At 43.7% G+C, this 20,006-nt stretch overlaps 1 protein-coding gene across 2 annotated transcripts in view; it reads left to right on the top strand.

Moving 5' to 3' along the window:
* The window catches only part of GCNT1 (glucosaminyl (N-acetyl) transferase 1), a 45,515-nt gene that overhangs the window by 2,265 nt on the left and 23,244 nt on the right, over positions 1-20,006 (top strand). The window lies entirely within an intron of this gene.

The following is a 20,006-nucleotide window of genomic DNA, read 5'->3' as shown; positions in this document are numbered from 1 at the left end:
GTTACCTATTTGGAGTATTTGCAATTCCAAACAGGTTTCTTAAATAGGGGGTTTCAGGTTGCTGATTTCAAGTTTGGCAAGAAATAACACCAAGGCTCTGTGGAACCAGAAAAGGGTTTTTAGCACTGTAGCTGTTGGCTATTTTGTAATTGAGCTGAAACCTCTCTTACCTCTAGAAGATGATAGGCCCCTTCTGCCTCTGTGAAGTAGGGAAAAACATACTAGTCATGGAAGTCAAGTTATGGTACAAAAATTTTTGTCGAAGGTAAATATTTTGGAAATATGTACATTACTCCTTAACTTTCTATCCTCTTTGGGAGTCTCCAGTGCCCTATAAGGTTCACAACTCTTTCCTACTCTGAACTTTCTAGTGTCCTCAGATGTCAATCCTTAAGATAATGAGGTGGTATCAGAAAGGATCTGTATCATCAGTGATGGGCTTCAGTTGCTTGGGGCACTTCTACTTGAGTGATATGCAACACTCCTTTCCCTGAGGCTAAGCACTTCTCAGAGAATTTTTCCATGCTCCATTAGCCTGTTTGAGGATAAGACAAAGATCAGAGGCCAAAAATCTGCTGTTTTTACACCAACCACTAACTTCAGTGAAGTGAACTGCTCAGTGGGACTAACTGCGTGAATAAAAATGTTCACCAGTTTGAGCAAAGGGCTTAGAATCTGCCCTACTGAGTTTACACTGGTATGCTGGAGCAAAATTTAGTTCTTAAAATCTTTCTTCACAGTGGAGAATTTCCTACCTGTCTTTTAGACAAAGCTTTTAAAAACTTCCTCTTGCCACTTTCCTTCCCCCCACCCCCCTCCAAAAAAAGAAATCTAAAGGTTCTATTCCACTTGCAGCATGTTAAATTATTGAAATCCGACTTCTTAAAACTGCTGCTGCTACTGAGTTCTTGTCTACATTGTGATGTTGTCGACAGAACTTCTGTCTTTCATGAGTACTTAAAAAAGCTCTCAGTGCCTCTCCCCTCCAACAAAAGTTTTTTACCGATGCAAGTGGCAATGTGAATGTAGCTTTGTCGGCAGGACGACAAACCTAACACTGCTCACAGGGCTGGAAGTATTTTGTCATCAAAAGTGCTGACAAAATAATGGATAGAGAACACTGACTTTTAGTGACAAAGCTATGTTGACACAGACTTGTTGCTAAAAGCTGCATTGTGTAGACAAGCCCATAGGAAAGGTAATTTCCCAGGAATTCAGCAGGCCAATAAACTAGATCAATGCTGCTAATCAGATACTAGTCAGCATTATTCAGTTCCAGGAAAACTTACTTTTAACCTTATCACTAAAAATAACATGATAAAGAAACTAATTGGGATCCTTAACGAAACAAAAGTAAAAGTGAGGGAGAAGAAAATTGAAAGCAGAAAAAAGTATCTCCATACCCTTCAACAAAATAGTCATTCAGAATGCCAATAGCATCCAGTGAGCCAGAGCTTTACAAAACATGTGAATGCTATCCTGGAAAAGTCTGGTTTGCTGACAATAACATTTTCTAAAATTTCATTTAATCTATGATGATTGTTCACATCTTTCATAAGGTTTTAGGCATTCTTCACTTATGCATGTGTAAGTATGCTGCAAATGTCTGTTAGGAGGGCAATAACAGTAAGGCAAGCACAGTTTTCAGGGGTGGCTGTACGTATTTTGCCGCCCCAAGCATGGCAGTCAGGAGGCTTTTGGTGGCACGCCTGTGGGAAGTCCGCCAGTCCCGCGCCTTCAGCATACCCACTGCCGAATTGCCACTGAAACTGTGGGACCGGCGGACCTCTCGCAGGCATGCTGCCAAAGGCAGCCTGACTGCCACTCTCACAGCGACCGGCAGGCCACCCTCCATGGCTTGCCACCCCAGGCACGCACTTGGTGCGCTGGTGCTGGGAGCCACCCCTGACAGTTTTCCATATAGAGAAAACTGAAAATTTTCAGGTAACTATGGTTTGCCTGTGGATATTAAGAATGGGCCAACACAAATTGGCATTATCATGTGCTTAAAGAAATACTTTGGGACAGGTGGGTTACATAAAATATCTAATTTCAAAGCAGTGTTTTGTTATTATGTTAATGAGACTTCTATTTCTTGCACTGTTTTTAACTGTCTTACATTGGTGTATAAGAGGATGATAGACTTGTGTGAATAACTGATTTCTTCAGTTTGCTGGCAGTCTGAAAAGTCAAAAGAAAAAAAAGTGGTTTAGGTTGAACTGAAATGTTTGGGCATTTTCAATAAATAAAAAAAAGTCATTTCATTCAATCCAAAACAAAACATTTAGGTTTGGAGAATTTTAGCCTTTTTTAAAATAAAAGCAAAATAAATAAAGAGCTGGAAAATGTGGTGGTGGTGCTGGTACCTTACCTCTCTCCAATGGGCCCTACAGAAAAAGGTGAAATCCTGACTCCATTGAAGTCAATGGCAAAAAGTTCCATTCATTTTAATGAAGCCAGGATTTCACCCCAGATATTTGGGTAGGCACAATATAAAAATCTAGATTTTGAGTGGGGCAATGTTAATTTAAAGAAACTGTCATATTTGCAGCTTACCTCCCAGGTGCAAGAAGTTTGGATTTGCATATGACAGTTATATCTTTTAGCATTGCTGCAATTAAAGTTGGAGGTACCTACATTAGAAATTTTTTGGAAGGAAAAAAATCCCAACTGTTTCTACTGTTGGTGTAGCTCCACCAGTGAGTGCACTGGTGTAGAAAGGCGTCTTAAACACCATGCTAGAGTAGTCAGTGTTTTAAACGATGTCCTCTAACTAGGCTTAAAAAAAAGGCCTATCCAGCATTGTACTTAATATGTCTGAGGGCACTAGTGCCCTATCTGAACTAGCTCTCACTAGTGATATTTTAGCAATTATTCCTTTTATATAGATAAGGACATGATGTTGGTGTATATAATGGCCATGCCTGACAGAAAGGGTCAATATTTATTTTTTTTTAAAAGCTTAAGGCCTTGTCTTTGTTGCTAAAAAACACATACCTTTTACCTTGCAGTAACTATAGTGTGAGAGATCCTGAAATGAATACCACAGTGAAAATGAGCCACTCTTCCTTATGATAAAACTAGGGCTGTCAAGCAATTAAATTTCTTTTTAAATCATGTGATTAAACAATAATAGAATACTATTGAAATAAATATTCTGGATGTTTTCTACATTTCAAATATATTTTAATTGCAACACAGAATACAAAGTGTTCACTTTATATTTATTTTTATTACAAATATTTGTGCTGTAAAAAAAAAGTGTTTTTCAGTTCTCATACAAGTACTGTAGTGCAATCTCCAACAGCAAGTTCAACTTTCATGATATAGCCGGCATTAAAAGATACTTATGTGCCAGATGCGCTAAAGATTCAACCAACATTCCAGAGGGGACACATCCATGCTGATGATGGGTTCTACTCACTAACGATCCAAAGCAGCGTAGACCAACGCATGTTCACGTTCACTGTCTGAGTCATATGCCACCAACAGAAAGATGATTTTCTTTTTTGATGGTTCGGGTTCTGTAGTTTCCGCAACGGAGTGTTGCTCTTTTAATACTTCTGAAACATGTTTCACACCTCGTCCCTCTCAGATTTTGGAATGCACTTTAGATTCTTAAACCTTGGGTTGAGTGCTGTGGCTATCTTTAGAAATCTCACATTGGTACCTTCCTTGTGTTTTGTCAAATCTGCACTGAAAGGGTTCTTAAAAAGGAACAACATGTGCTGGGTCATCATCTGAGACTGTTTATAATATGAAATACACATCAGAATGCAGTAAAACAGAGCAGGGGAAATACCTCATGGAGTTCAGTCAAAATTTAATTAACACATTTTTTTTAACGAGCATCAGCATGGAAGCATGTCCTCTAGAATGATAGTTGAAGCGTAAAGGGGCGTACAAATGTTTAGCATATCTGATATGTAAATACTTTGCAATGCCAGCTACAAAAGTGCCATGCAAACACTGTTCTCACTTGCAGGTGACATTGTAAATAAGAAGCCAGCAGCATTATCTCTATAAATATAAACAAACTTGTTTGTCTTAGTGATTGGCTGAATAAAAAGTAGGACTGAGTGGACTTGTAGGCTCTAAAGTTTTTACATTGTTTTGTTTTTGAGTGCAGTTATGTAACCAAAAAAAATCTGCATTTGTAAGTTGCACTTTCATGATAAAGAGTGCTTTATGGGTGTTTGTATGAGGTGAATTGAAAAATATTTTATCACTTTTACAGAGCAAATATTTGTAATTAAAATATAAAGTGAGCACTATACACTTTATATTCTGTTATAATTCAAATCAATATATTTGAAAATGTAGAAAAACATCCAAAAATAGTTGTTAAATTTCAATTGATATTGTTTAACAGTGCAATTAAAACTGATTAATCGTGATTGTTTTTTTAATCGTGATTCATTTTTTAGTTAATCTGTGATTAATCAGTAGCCCAAGAACGAAAGTGTCTTGTCTTCACTGTGGTTTTCACCTCAAAATAGCTCAGATATATTAGATACTGCAAGGTAAAGAAAAAACTTTTTTTAAGCAGCAAAGAATCCTGTGGCACCTTATAGACTAACAGACGTTTTGGAGCATGAGCTTTCGTGGGTGAATACCCACTTCTTCAGATGCATGTTTTTTAAGCAGTGAAGACAAGGGCATGTTCTTCAGGGCAGGCCCTGTTCTCTGTGACCTTGTCTTCACTAGTATCTTCTTAAATTTCCCACTGTTCTGGCAGGTGCAGCTCTACCAGCACGAATAGTAGTGTAGACAAGGCACTGGTAACTGCATTTTAACCTTGGTGTTGTCTAGACCCTGTTCTGAGCAGGATCAGATGATGCAATAGTTAAAATACCTACTGTCAGTCTGTTATTACTTTTGGCATAGCTGCTATTGGTGGAGTTGCACTGATAGCTGCAGTAATGGAAAATTAAGAGGGAAAATATCTAGTGTAACTAGAAGTTGATCCAATAAAATATATTACCTCACACCCCCCTTGTCTCCTCCTTTGGATTGGACCAATCAGAGGCTGTTCTACATCTGCATCATAGAATACATTTTCCTGAACCAATCCTATAGTCTCAATTTTTAAAACATGAGCCATCTCCCTCCTCCCATTTAGCTGCCTTATTCGTATCTAAAAAACCAGACCCAAGCATCTTTCCTGCCATGTAGCACTTTATTAAGACACCTGTGTAAAAGATTAAAACAATAAACCCTTAGTAACAAACAGTTTTTAAATGTTTTTCCCTATGCTTTTGGTGAGGACAATTTGAAGCTGTAGCAAAAGCAGATGTGTTAGCCAGTGAATTAAAGTTAAAGAAGGCTGTTAGCTGTCCAGAACATAGAGATAAGAGGTTTGTTCTCTTCAGATTTTTGAACAAAAGCTTGTAAAAATTATATTGAGCTTTATTCCTTTACAAAACTGCATTTTATAATCACTTGAAAAGACAAGCCCTTTATTTATTTTATAGGTGTTTTAATGAGCATGCAGAAACAGCCCAGGGTTAAAACCACACACAACTAGTTTATCAAAATAATTTATAGTAATAAAAATTTTCCCCTATACTTTTGCTAACATTGATTTTTTTTTTTTAGTGAGGACAATTTGAAGAAGCCATTCTAAATTAGTGGATTAGGCTTGTCTTTCAAAAAGGTTTTCTTTTAATCTGAAGACACATCCCTTCATTTAGCACTTTTGCATATGTGTTTCAATAAAAAAATAGCATACAGAAGCACCTGAGAGTTAAAACCATGGACAAATCATTTCTAAAAATAATTTGTAGTGATAGTGTGTATAATTCAGTGAGTAACCATGGACTTCGTTTTGTTTTGTTCTCAGTACATAGTAGGGGTAGGTGCTGAAGCTGTTTAACTTACTAAGTAACAGCAGCTTGAAACTGATATGATTGTTTCATTGTTACTACCCAGGAAGCTTTTGATCAGTAATGGAAATTACCATTTTTTATAGCTTGTTAGACTTGGAAAATTCTGAAATAGCTATTCTAGAATAATTCCCCACATGGACACTTATTATCTCAGAACAGCTATTTTGGTAAATTTCCAAGTCTACTTATCCTTACCAATGCCACTGCTGTTTCACTGAGACATAAGCAGGAGCACCACAGCATTCTGTCTGCAGACCCAGGAAGACAGGACTGCATTGGTTTATACTGTTTGTTTGTATCTGGAAGACTATCCTGGTAAGTAAGTAAATATAAATGATTCTAAGCACTCCTTTATGCCAGCTGGCAAAGGGCACGTGCTATACACTGTTATCAGAATACTTAGCCAAATTGTGTCTGCTGAGTTATCGTATAATTAGTTACATATGGAACATTAACCATACATACATCACACAATATTAGTGTGTAAAGAGTTATGTAAGTATGCTGGAAACATGTTACTAAAATATGGCCAGACAAGGCAATCTGAGTGGATAAACAGGTTTATTCTAGACAAAGGAATGTGGATTTGCTGGTGTTTCTGGGATACAAAGCTTGAACCTGGCAATGAAAGTATATTTGCATCTGAAGGTAAACCAAGTAATCAAACCAACAGAAAGAACTAGTTCTCCACCAGCAGGGGAGAACTCTTTTCTGGGGATACACTTCAAAAGAATACATTTCAAAAGTTTATGGGACTATAAGAAGGGGAGAGAACCCCTTAGTTATCCATCACTTGAGGGACAAAAGAAGCCAGTGTTCTTGGAAACTGTGGAAGGTGAATCTTTTAGCTCTGTGGGTTGAAGATGCTGACAACTGACTTGTGAGAAATTGCCTGAGACCAGGATAGTAAACTGTTGCATTTTAAATGCTAGAAAGTATATTTTTTACTTTGTTTTGTAACTGTAGCTCTTTTTTCCCCTCTTGCTTATTATCACTTAAATCTGGTCTTTATTACTAAACTTATGTTTAGTTTTACTCTTAACTATGTCAGGGGTAGGCAACCTATGGCACGTGTGCCAAAGGCAGCACACAAGCTGATTTTCAGTGGCACTCACACTGCCCGATCCTGGCCACCGGTCCAGGGGGTTCTGCAGTTTAGTTTAATTTTAAATGATGCTGCTTAAACATTTTAAAAACCTTATTTACTTTACATGCAATAGTTTAGTTATATATTATAGACTTCTAGAAAGAGACCTTCTAAAAATGTTAAAATGTATTAGTGGCACGCAAAACCTTAAATTAGAGTGAATAAATGAAGACTTGGCACACCACTTCTGAAAGGTTGCTGATCCCTGAACTATGTCAATGTCGTGTGTTAAATTGGAATGTGTCCCCAGTGAGCCATAAGCTGGTCCAGGTATAGTGTCTCTTTGGAGACAGTGGACTTCATAGTTTATGTGAAGGTTCAGTGAGAAGACGTGGACACTACAGAAAGACCTCTCTGGGAGAACTTGGGAAATGGAGTTCACTGAATGTAACCTGCAAGGTAAGATTTAGACTGGCAGAGTCTCAAGGAGTTTTCTGACAAGGCGGACTGTTGCAGCATAGATTATAAATTTGTCATCAAGTTTAAGCTGGAAATTAGGTGACAGTTTCTAACCATCACTGGAGTGAAGTTCTGGAACAGCCTTCCAAGGGGAGCAGTAGGGGCAAAAATCCTAACAGTATTCAAGACTGAGCTTGATAAGTTCATGGCGGGGATGGTAAATAAGACTGCCTACAATGGCATGTAGCTGATCTGTGACTGTTAATAGCAAATATTTCCGACCATTGATGGGACACTAGAAGGGGAGAGTTACTACAGAGAATTCTTTTCCAGATGTCTAGCTGTTGGGTGTTGCTGACATGCTTGGGATCTAGCTGACTGCCATATTGGGGGCCAGAAAGGAATTTCCCCTGGGTCAGATTGGCAGAGAAACCCTCAGGGCTGGCTCCAGGCACCAGCTGACCAAGCATGTACTTGGGGCAGCCAATCTTGGGATGGTGGGGAAGTACTCAGGGGTAATTTTTTTTTGGTTCAGAGGGATGGCGCTCCAGGGGGGGCGGGGAGGGCGTTGTTTTTAGTTTGGCAGGGTGGTGCTCCGGGGTAGGGGGTTGGTTTGGTGGGATGGTGCTGGGAGGAGGGGGTGTTATGGCAGGCTGTGTTTTTTGGTGTTTGTTTGGGGCAGCAAAAAAGTTAGAGCCAGAGGGTTTTTTGCCTTTCTCTGCAACATCTGGCACAGTTGAAAGTAGAGTAAATGATGGATTATCTGTAACTCTAAGTCTTGAATTATGATTTGAGGACTTCAGTAACACAGCCAGATATTATAGGGCTATTACAGGAGAAGATCAGTGAGGGTCTCCCGCCTGCAATGTGCAGAAGAGTAGACTAGATGATCATGATGGTACCTTCTAGCCTTTGAGTCTGAGTCTTTGAGAGTTGTCTTAGGTTATGCCTACACTATGCAACTTTTAGCGACACAATTGTGCCGCTAAAAAAGGTGCACTGTTCACACTGGTGCTTTTTGTCTGTAAAACTTTTGTCATTCAGGGGTGTGAAGGCCCACCTCCCCCCAAACAACAAAAGTTTTTAGTGATGAAAGTCCAGTGTAGACAAACATTAGTTTCAGCTCCAGCAAAGCTCTCTAAGGCAAAGAGGAAACACAACGGGTTATGGTTTTGGGCTCCCGGAGGAGAGCATCACAATATATGGACTAGAAATATAACTTTAATCCAAATTTAAGTTATTGCTGTTTGTTTTAAAAACAAATGCTTACACACCCATTTTGGAAGGTATTTAAGTTCCCTTACTTACAAGGCACACTTATCTGCAGTGGTGAATTGGTATTTCAGGCCTGCTCTACACTACAAAGTTATGTTGACATAAGCTGCCTTGTGTCAGCCTAGTTGTGCATCTGTCTCCACTTAAGATGGCTCATTACACCAACATAATAACACAACCCCAATGAGCAGTGCTGAGCCAAGATTGATATACGGAGTTTGACACTGCGTTACCTATGTCAACTCTAACAATCCTCCAGCAGCTTTACCATAATGCCCAACAACTGCTCTGATCTCCCTTGTGAAGCCCTTCCTATTCCTGCCCCCTTTTTCAAGCCCTGTGAATTTTTTTGGAAATTCCTTTTCCGGGTTACCTGGCTTGTGGCGAGAACCTAGCAGCTCTCCATTGTTACATGGAGCTGCGGGTGGCTGTGCAAATGTAAAAAAACTGGCAGCCTGCCAGTGGATTACCTTGACAGGCTGCGAGTTGCCTGCCACTGAAGTACATGCTCCAGCCTAGAGTAGACGAGAGGGAGATTATATCCTGGGCCTATGGGGAGAAGAGGCTGTGGAAGCACAGCTCTGAGCCAGCCATAGAAATGTATATCAAAGAGCAGATTGCTCAGGGATGCAGGAGGAGGGGTACAGCAGGGACCAGCAGCGGTGCCACGTTAAAGCCAAGGAGCTGTGGCAGGCATACCAGGTGGCCAGAGAGGACAATAGATCTAGTGCTGAGCCCCACACCTACTGTTTTTACAACATGCCACACTTGGCAGAGACTCCACCACCATCCCACACAATACCATCAATACCTCTGAGGATCCTGAGTCACAGGCCCCTGCTGTGAACAGCGAGGAAGAGGAGAAGGATTGGGAGAGGGAGGGGAGAGAAGGTGACCAAGGGATCCAGCTGTGCAGTGAGCCAGGATGTCTTTGACTCCACTGCAGTCCAGCCACATGGCATCAGGGGCCACAGTGCTCTCTCTACAACTCCACCCAACTTCATGTTAAAGACATCACAACTTCACATCGCTGACCTGTGAAAGCCGTGATTGGTGTAGGTGTAGCTGAAGTGGACATGAATATTCTTTCCCCTTCATATATTCTGTTTTAAAACAAATATATTCCAAACTTACTGAAATGTCATGGTTTCTTGTAGGGCTGTCAAGCGATTTAAAAAAAAAAATCATGCTAAATAATAGGACTCCATTTATTTAAATATTTTTGGATGTTTTCTGCATTTTCAAATATTGATTTGAATTACAACAGAATACAAAGTGTACAGTGCTCAGTTTATATTTTTTATAAATATTTGCACTGTAAACAACAATAGAAATAGTATTTTTCAGTTCTCCTCCTACAAGTACTGTAGTGCAATCTCTTTATTGGGAAAGTGCAACTTACAAATGTAGATTTTGTTTTTGGTTATATAACTGCTCTCAAAAATTAAATTAAAATACAGAGCCCCCCGGGCCGGTGGCCAGGACCCAGGCAGTGCGAGTGCCACTGAAAATCAGCTTGCATGCTGCCTTCAGCACCCGTGCCATAGGTTGCCTAGCCCTGCTTTAATGCCTACAAGTCCACTCAGTCCTCCTTCTTGTTCAGCCAATCACTAAGACAAACAAGTTTGTTTACACTTACAGGAGATGCTCCTGCCTGCTTCTTATTTATGTCACCTGAAAGTGAGCACAGGCATTCGCACAGGCTTTCATAGCCGGTGTTGCAAGGAATTTGTGCCAGATATGCTAAACATTCATGCTTCGGCCACTATTCCAGAGGATATGCTTCCATGCTGATGATGCTCGTTAACAAATACTGTGTTAATTAAATTTGCGAATGAACTCCTTGGGGGGGAACAGTAGGTCTTCAGCTCTATTTTACCCATATTCTGCCATATATTTCATGTTATAGCAGTCTTAGTTGATGACCCAGCACATGTTTGTTTTTAAGAACAGTTTCACAGCAGATCTGACAAAACACACAGAAGACAGGGACCTCTTCTCTCTTGTCCCTTGCAGAGGAATTCCAAAGAATTAAGAAACAGCTATGATGACTAATACTAAATGTATGTTTTTTATTTTAAAAATCAGCCTGTGAAAACACGTCTTTTTGTTTAGATATATGTCTCCATAATAGTGTCAAGTGTGGTGGGTTTTCTTTAAACTATGAGACTGAAAACTCATTAGATGCTAAAGCGTCAAAAATAAATTTTTCTATTTGAATTGAACTTGTAAGTTTTGAGGAAAATCTGAGGCCCGTGGTCCTGCAATGGGATGCCAGGGGACACACCTCTGTGCCTATGTAGAGGCTAGTGACTTCCAAATGGTCTGCCCTCATATCATTAAAGGACTGGGGCCTAAGTCTGTAACCTAATAATAACTGGTATAATTCTGGTTATGACTAATATTTGTACTTCCCTAAAAGAGATTGAAACCTCTGTAACTGAATACATTCACATGTAACGAACTGCTTATCTCTCTCAAGTCATACCTAATTCATGGCCATTTACATCTGAGTTGTGTAATGGAAAATGCTGAGCTGTATTAACATATCTCCTCTCTGTGGCAACAAATATCCTGTCAGATATCATTGCTGCTGTGGTTCACCAATTAATCTCCCCTGCCTTCTGAAGAATAAGTATTCTACATAGCATGCTGCAACAAGCAGCAATGCAGGATTTCTACTGTATGTGCTGTGGTACATCAGTGCCCTCTGTGCAGTTAGCATGCTAATGTGTAACGAGTTCAGAGGTGAGCTCTTAGAGCTCCAAATGCTGTGTTCAATGGGTTCTAGTCCTTGGTGGGTTCCTGTAAACTCATTTTCCAATGAAATAAATTATGCAAATACCAGAGGTACAACTTCTTCTGTGATTACAGTAAATGACATACAAATTCTAAGCCAGTCCAGTCCAGGGGTAATAAAACAAGAGTCTGACTGGAACACCTTCACATCAGTTTCTTGCCTGCATGTTGCAATCCTGTGTACTTCAGCTGCTGGCCTTCTTCCATCAACAGGCAAGTCTCTGCCAAGCTCAGAATCTCCCAGGTCTCAGCTCTCAGGCTATCCATTGTTTGGTTTTTCCTCAGGAGCTATCTTCCTGAGTGCTGTCTCCAGCCTGCTCTCCTGCAAGGTCTGGCTGTGTCCTGAGCCAGGTCTGTTCTGACCTCAGGATGTACTGACTTTTACTACAATGCCCAGCAATGAGCCAGCAGTTTCATTACAATACCTTTATATTTTTCTGCTGGTCTGAGAACACACATTTTTTGGCTCTTTAAAGGTATTAGCCTCTCACCTGTGCCAGTGCTCCATAATTCTTACTGTCCTCATTAAATGGTTTAAAAGTGACGTAGAACAGAATGCTCCGTTTAATTGATTTTTTCTAAGGAAGAATTTCCATTTGTTTTAGCTCAGTTTGACTTAATCACTTATTCTTGTAACTACTGGCAACAAAGCACCGGGAATCTTGGAACATCGTGGAAATGTGGTGCCTTGTGCCTGGACTATTATAGGGTAAATAGTGTGGTGTGAGTAGGGTGACCAGACGTCCTGATTTTATCGGGACTGTCCCGATATTTGCTTGTTTGTCCCGCGTCCCGACCAATATTAGGTCGGGTCACCGGACAAACATGCAAACGCTCCGGAGCCCGGAAGGGCTAGCGCCCTCCCCTGCCCCGACTCCACCTCCACCTTCTCCCATTGGCTCACTACCCAAATCCCTGCCTCCTCACTGCCCCATTGGCTCCCTCCCCAAATCCCTGCCTCTTGCCAAGCCTGCTGTGCCCAGGGGAGCGGGGGGCCAGGGTGAGTGTGAGTCCGAGTCCAGCCTGGCCCAGAGCAGGCAGGACTCGGGCGCGGTACCTGGAGGGACAGTAGGGGGCGGCCCACCTGGCGGGCCAGGCGGGGGCTGTTCTCCCCACTTGGGCAGCAGGACTCTGGAGCAGCCACTGCTGCAGCTCCCACTGCCATGGGGGGGGGAAGTGGCCAAGCATGTGGGGCCTGGGCCCGAACCCCCTGAGCTCGGGCCTGCTGCGGGGACCCAGCAGTGCGCACATTGCACCCAGCCCCTGGCCAGTCGCATCTGGGCTGGCTGCCCAGCTGGTGCAATGCTGTGGCGGAGGCGTCGGCAGCCCAGCCCTGTTAATTCCGCTGTGGGACCCGAGCGGGATGGGGGGGTTGGGGCCTGCTGCCCCCACTCCGGGGCCACCCGTGGGATTGCACCAACTGGGCAGCCAACCCAGATGCAACTGGTCAGGGGCTGGGCGCAGCGTGCACGCTGGGTCCCCGCAGCAGGGCCGGGCTTGGGGGGTTCGTGGGTGCCAGAGCCGCAGCCACTGAGCTTGACCAGTGGCCGCTTCCTACCCCCACGGCAGTGGGAGCTGCAGCAGCGGCTGCTCCAGAGTCCTGCTGCCCAGGTGGAGAGAACAGCCACCACCTGGCCCTGCAGGCCGCCCCCTACTCTCCCTCCAGATACTGTGCCCAAGTCCTGCCTGCTCGGGGCCAGGCTGGACTCACACTCATCCCAGCCCTGTGCTCCCCTGTGTCTCCCAGTCCTCCCTCCAGCACTTGCAGAGGGAGGAGGAATCGGGGGTGGGGGGTTTGTTTTGGGTTTTTTTGTTTTTTTGCTCTACCACCATTTTTTTTCTCCCCTGCCCCGCCCCCCTGCATCCCGATATTTGACCTAGGTGATCTGGTCACCCTAGGTGTGAGACTTGTCTGTGCAGATCAGCTACTGGCATCCTTTATTAGGTATTGGCAACCAGCAACAACGTATAGATGAAGTGTAATAAGTTAGTATTCTCTAAGGAGGGTAAATGAAACGAAACATAACCATGACGGCATTCAGCCTGTCCAGGATGAACTGTTCTTGCTGTATAAATATTATATACTTAGGTAATTAACTTTTCAATTTTCTCAGACAGAAAACACTTGCTTACCTTGCACTATGCTGCCTGCACAGAGTCTACTTTTATTTACATAATAAAGTATTACTAAAGGGGATATTCAGAGTTGGTAACCTTGTGAAAGTACAAACCTTGGAAGGAAGTGGGACATTGCCATGGATTGAGAGAAAGTGGTAGTCCCAGAGAATATTAATGAACAGTTCTTTCTGTCCCCAGATGTAAATCAGGTGAAAGTAGTAAACGATATAACTATTTTAGGGCTTGACTACACTTGCAAGTTAGAGTGCATTAAAGCAGCGCCGGGTGCCCAAACTCCTGAGGTGTCCGCACTGGCAAGATACGTAGAGCACCTGGGACTCTATAGCTGGAGTGCTCCTGGTAATCCACCTCCACGAGAAGCATAAAGCTTGCTGTGCCCCGGCTGACCCGGGCATCAGTGTGGATGAGGTGTTGTATTACTGCACTGTGACTGGCCTCCAGAAATGTCCCATAATCCCCTGAAGTCAAATGGCCACTCTTTTTTCATTGTTTTGAAATCAGCTGCAAGCATGCAAATATCCCCTTTCAAAGCTCCATTTCTGACAGCCGACATGCTTATCTCCGCTGGGACAAAGCAAAGGATTAGTGTGGATTGCTGCTGGAGTGTCGATGAGGGGAGGAGAGGGAAAGGGGTCTGCTGCTGTCTGAACTTGCAAGACAGCATGCTGAAACACTGTCTCCCCCACACCTACACACTCCCCCCCCCTTTTGAAAAGCACTTTGCAGCCACTTGCACACTAGGATAGCTACCACATTGCACTGTTCTGTGGCATTGCATGAGCTGCTAATGTGGTCATGTCAGTGCGCTTGCAGCTGACAGTGTAAACACACTGCAGCATTTTCCCTGCTGCAGTCTTGGAAGGCTGGTTTAACTCCCAGCACTCTACATCTGCAAGTGTAGCCAAGCCCATAGACTGGTTTACAGGATGAGGTAAGGCCACTTGCTAACTTTAACTTGATACTCAAAATGTGTTCAGCCACAACAGGATATAAGAAAAGCGAACTTGCGTCTGGGGCCTGGTCTACACTATGCATTTAAACCGATTTAATGCTGTACCCATCCACACAACGAGGCCCTTTATATCGATATAAAGGGCTCTTTAAATCAGTTTCTGTACTCCTCCCCGACGAGAGGAGTAGTGCTAAAATCAGTATTACCATATCGGATTAGGGTTAGTGTGGCTGCAAATCGACGGTATTGGCCTCCGGGCGGTATCCCACAGTGCACCATTGTGACCACTCTGGACAGCAATGTCAGCTCAGATTCACTGGCCAGGTATACAGGAAAAGCCCTGCAAACTTTTTTGAATTTCATTTCCTGTTTGGCCAGCGTGGAGCTCTGATCAGCACAGGTAACAATGCAGTCTCCTGAGAATTGAAAAAGAGCTCCAGCATGGATGGCACGGGATCTGATCGCTATATGGGGAGAGGATTCTGTGCTAACAGAACTACGTTCCAAAAGATGAAATGAAAAAATTTCCAAGGCTATGATGGAAAAAGGCCACACCAGGGACTTAGTGCAGTGCAGAGTGAAAGTTAAGGAGCTCAGACAAGCCTACCAGAAAACCAAAGAAGCAAACGAAAGGTCCGGGGCAGGACTGAAAACATGCCGCTTCTACATGCAATTCTAGGGGGGGTCTGCCACCACTACCCCACCCCTGTCCTTGGATTCTGAGGTGGGGGTGGTAATCTCAGCCTTGGCTAAAGATTCTGCAGATAGGGAAGATGAGGAGGAGGAGGAGGAAGAGGAGGACGAGCTTGCAGAGAGCCCACAGCACTCTGTTAGCCCCAACAGCCAGGAGCTTTTTCTCACCCAGACGGAATTACCCTCCCAAGCCACTAGCCCAGAGAGTGAAGCCATGGAAGCGACCTCTGGTGAGTGCACCTTTGTAAACATAAAACATGGTTTAAAAGCAAGTGTTTTTTAATGATTGATTTGCCCTGAGGACTTGGGATGCATTTGCGGCCAGTACAGTTATTGGAGAAGTTTGTTAACATGTCTGGGGATGGAGCGGAAATCCTCCAGGGACATCTCCATGAAGCTCTCCTGGAGGTACTCCAAAAGCCTTTGCAGAAGGTTTCTGGGCAAGGCAGCCTTATCCTATCCACCATGGTAGGACACTTTACCATGCCATGCATGTAGCAAGTAATCTGGTATCATTGCATGACAAAGCATAGCTGCGTATGGTCTCGGTGATTGCTGGCATTCAAGAAACATCCGTTCTTTATCTCACTGTGTTATCCTTAGGAGAGATCGTTCATGGTAACCTGGCTGAAATTCAGGAATTTAATTAAGGGGACAGAGATGGCCATTCCTACTGGGCTGTTGCTTAAAAGAAATCCTTCCTTGCACGTAGCCAAGCGGGGGGGAGGGGAATAGCACTGAGCTTTTTTGTGTTTGGCTATCAGGGATCTTCCCTGCTACCAGCCACGTGGTTGGGGGGGGGGGGAGAAAGGGGAGTGATTAGCAGTGATCTCCCATGATACCAGCCATGCGACCTTGTAATGAAATCACATGTGCTATGTAAGGTGAATAGTGTTGTTCACTGTGAAAGAGTATAACCATTGTTCTGTAAAATGTATCTTTTTTTTTTTTTAAATACTTCCCTCCCTTTTTTCCCTGCCTCGTGCAGCTGCACATTTTTCAAGCCTCCCTACTCCATCCTGAAGGCCATCTCGGATAAGGCGGAGGAAAATGAAGACAAGACGAAACGTTCTTGGAAATCATGGAAGTGACCCGCAATGAAAGAGCTCATCTGAATGAGTGGAAGGACATGGTATCCAATTACAGGAAAGATGCCAGTGAACGTGAGGACAGGAGGGACCAATGTGGGGCTAGGAGAGACACTCTCGATGAGAGGGGCGGCAGGAAGATCGGAGATGTAGGCAGGAAGATCAGCGGTGGCGGGATGCAACGCTGGGCTGCTGCATGATCAAACTGATATCCTCCAACGTCTGGTGGAGCTTCAGGAAGAGCAGTGGGGTCACAGAGTGCCTCTGCAGCCCTTGTATTACCACCCTCACCACTCACCATGTTCCATGTCTTCCTCACCCAGACGTGTAAGAAAGTGTGGGGGAAGGCCTCGTGCACCTGCCCACTCCACCCCCGTAGATAGTCCAACCAAAAGGTTGTCATTACATTGAAATGTTTTTAGTAGCCTTTTCCTTCCCTCCTATCCTCCTCCCAAACCACACCCCGGATACCTTGTCATTTCTCTCCCTCTTTTTATAATGACTTTCTAATAAAGAATACATGATTTTTTTAAACAATAGTGACTTTATTTCCTTAAACAAGCCGTAATCGAAGGGGGAGGGTGGGTTGCTTACAGGGAAGGAGTCAATCAAGGGGGGTGGGTCATCAAGGGGAAACAAACACAACAGTTACACTGTACCCTGGCCTGTAATGAAACTCGTTTTCAAAGCTTCTCTGATGCCCACCGCTTCCTGGTGTGCTCTTTTAATAGCCCTGGTGTCTGGCTGTGCGTAATCAGCGGCCAGGTGATTTGCCTCAGCCTCCCACCCCGCCATGAAGGTCTCCCCCTTACTCACAGAGATTGTGGAGCACACAGCAAGCAGCAATAAGAGAGGGGACATTGGTTTGGCTGAGGTCCAAGCGAGTCAGTAATGTGCACCAGCACGCCTCTAAATGGCCAAGTGCACATTCTACCACCATTCTGCACTTGCTCAGCCTGTAGTTGAACAGCTCCTGACTACTGTCCAGGCTTCCTGTGGTATGGCTTCATGAGCCATGGCATCAAGGGCTAGGCTGGGTCCCCTAGGATAACTACAGGCATTTCAACATCCCCAACTGTTATTATCTGGTCTGGGAGGTAATTCCCTTGCTGCAGCCATTTAAACAGAGTAGTGTTCCTGAAGATGCGAGCGTCATGAACCCTTCCTGGCCATCCTTCGTGGATGTTGGTGAAAAGTCCCTTGTGATCCACCAGTGCTTGCAGCACCATTAAAAAGTACCCCTTGTGGTTTATGTACTGGGAGCCTTGGTGCTCTGGTGCCAAGATAGGGATATGGGTTCCATCTACTGCCCCCTCACAGTTAGGGAATCCCATTGCAGCGAAGCCATCCACTATGACCTGCACGTTTCCTAGAGTCACAACCTTTCGGGGCAGCAGCTTAATGATTGCTTTGGCTACTTGCATCACAGCAACTCCCACAGTAGTTCCATGAAAGTGCCCTTACGCATGCAAAAGTTTCGCAGCCACTGCGAATCGTCCCAAACCCACAAAACTATGCTGTCCCACCAGTCTGTGCTTGTTTCCCGGGCCCAAAATCGGCGAACCTGCCCCATTACCAGCAGGATCTCCAAAGCACAGGGGTCCGCGGTTTGAGAGAATTCTGTGTCCATGTCCTCATCGCTCTCGTCGCCGCGCTGCCATAGCCGCCGCCTCTTCCTCACCTGGCTTCATAGGTCCCGGTTCAGCATAGACTGCAGGAGAATGCACAAAGTGTTTACAACGTCCACGATTGCGGTATTGATCTGAGCAGGGTCCATGCTTGCTGTGCTATGGCATCTGCACAGTTCACCCAGGAAAAAAGGCGCAAAATGGTTGTTTGCTGCTTTCAGGGAGGGAGGAGTGAGGCTGTACCCAGAACCACCCGTGACAACGATTTTTGCCCCATCAGGCAGTGGGATCTCAACCCAGAATTCCAAGGGGTGGGGGAGACTGCAGGAACTATGGGATAGCTACCCACAGTGCAACGCTCCAGAAATCGATGCTAGCCTTGGACCATGGACGCACACTGCCGAATTAATGTGCCTAGTGTGGCTGCATGCACTCGACTTGATACAATCTGTTTTACAAAACCGGTTTATGTAAAATCGGAATAATCCTGTAGTGTAGACGTACCCTGGGTCTGTATAATCAAAGCAAGATGTGCAGGGCTGGCCTTAGGATTTATGGTGCCCTAAGCGAGATTATTAAACTGGTGCCCCTGTGCCTGATCTGCTCTTAGCAACACAAACATAAGCTTATAGTATTGGAAAACTTGCCACATTCACATTATTAAAACCAGTTTAACTTAATTAAGCACACTGTAATGCTGATGGACTAGCACTAAAGAAGCAGCACTATAGAAAAAATTCTGATATGACAGAATGATGCAAATGTATATTTTTTTTAATTTATCAAAAGTTTATTGGAAATTTATATGAAGAGGTATTGAAACAAAGATTTGTTTAATTAAAAGCAATCTTTCTGGCTTTTTTGGCTGCAAAATCAGTAATAATGTCATCATATGACAAAGACAAAGTCGTGTCTTGTTCAATCGCAAGAATAGCAAGACCAGTCAAGCGTTCCTGACTCATTGTAGAGCGGAGATAGTAGTTTTTAATGAGCTTTAGTTTTGAGAAACTCCGTTCTCCTGATGCTTCTGTTACAGGAATTGTCAGTAGAATACGAGTGGCAATGTACACATTAGGATATATGTCAACAAGTTTGCGGGTATGAATAAACTGTACAATGTCCATCACCGATTTTGCATGTGCCAACATTGATGACAGTGTACTCAATTCTTCGTACAGTTCAAGTCCATTTAAATCAAAACTATCACCGTGCTTCAGGAGGCTCTCTAGATTCTTGCACTTTGTCATTAGTTGCTCTTGTTTTCCTATTTCGTTGAATTTAGTTATGTCATACAAAAATCCAGACTGTTCATGGTGTACTTGCAAGGTATTAAACCTTTCATCAACAGCAGATACTGCTTTATCCATCACAACATTAAAAAATTCAACCTCAAATTTCTTTTCTGGATCGTCTATGGGCATGATCTGCTGTACAGATTCTTCACAAAGAAGTGTCCCTGGCCTTTTTTACTCATATTAACTATGTATTTACTTTATGAAAGTTGGAGAAAACATTGTGAAAACGTAAAACATTGGCTGCCCAACTTCTGGGCTGGCAAAAGTTATACTGACTCACAGGGGAAAAAAAAAAGCAGGAGAATCTTAGTACAACATATGGTCACTCTATACCAGGGGTCGGCAACCTTTCAGAAGTGGTGTGCCAAGTTCACTGTAATTTAAGGTCTCTCTTGCCAGTGATACATTTTAATGTTTGTAGACGGTTTCTCTCTGTCTGTATTATATAAATAAACTATTGTTATTATCTGAGGTCTTGGCCACCGGTCCTGCTCAGGCCACTGCCAGCTGAGTAAATGAAACTCCAAACCGGCAGCGGGCTGGTGGCTGGAACCCTAGACAAGGATCCCAGGCCCTGCTCAGCCTGCTGCTGGTCTGGGGTTCTGACCACCAACTCCTGCCAGCCAGGATCCCGGCCGCCAACCCCCCCTCAGCCTGCTACCAGCCTGGGATTCTGCTCACCCAGGCTGGCAGGAGGCAGAGT

Source organism: Gopherus evgoodei, chromosome 6 (genome assembly GCF_007399415.2).
Source record: "Gopherus evgoodei ecotype Sinaloan lineage chromosome 6, rGopEvg1_v1.p, whole genome shotgun sequence".
In the NCBI taxonomy this organism is placed as follows: Eukaryota; Metazoa; Chordata; order Testudines; family Testudinidae; genus Gopherus; species Gopherus evgoodei.
Note: the sequence above shows the minus strand (reverse complement) of the source record. Positions and strands in the feature narration are given on the sequence as shown.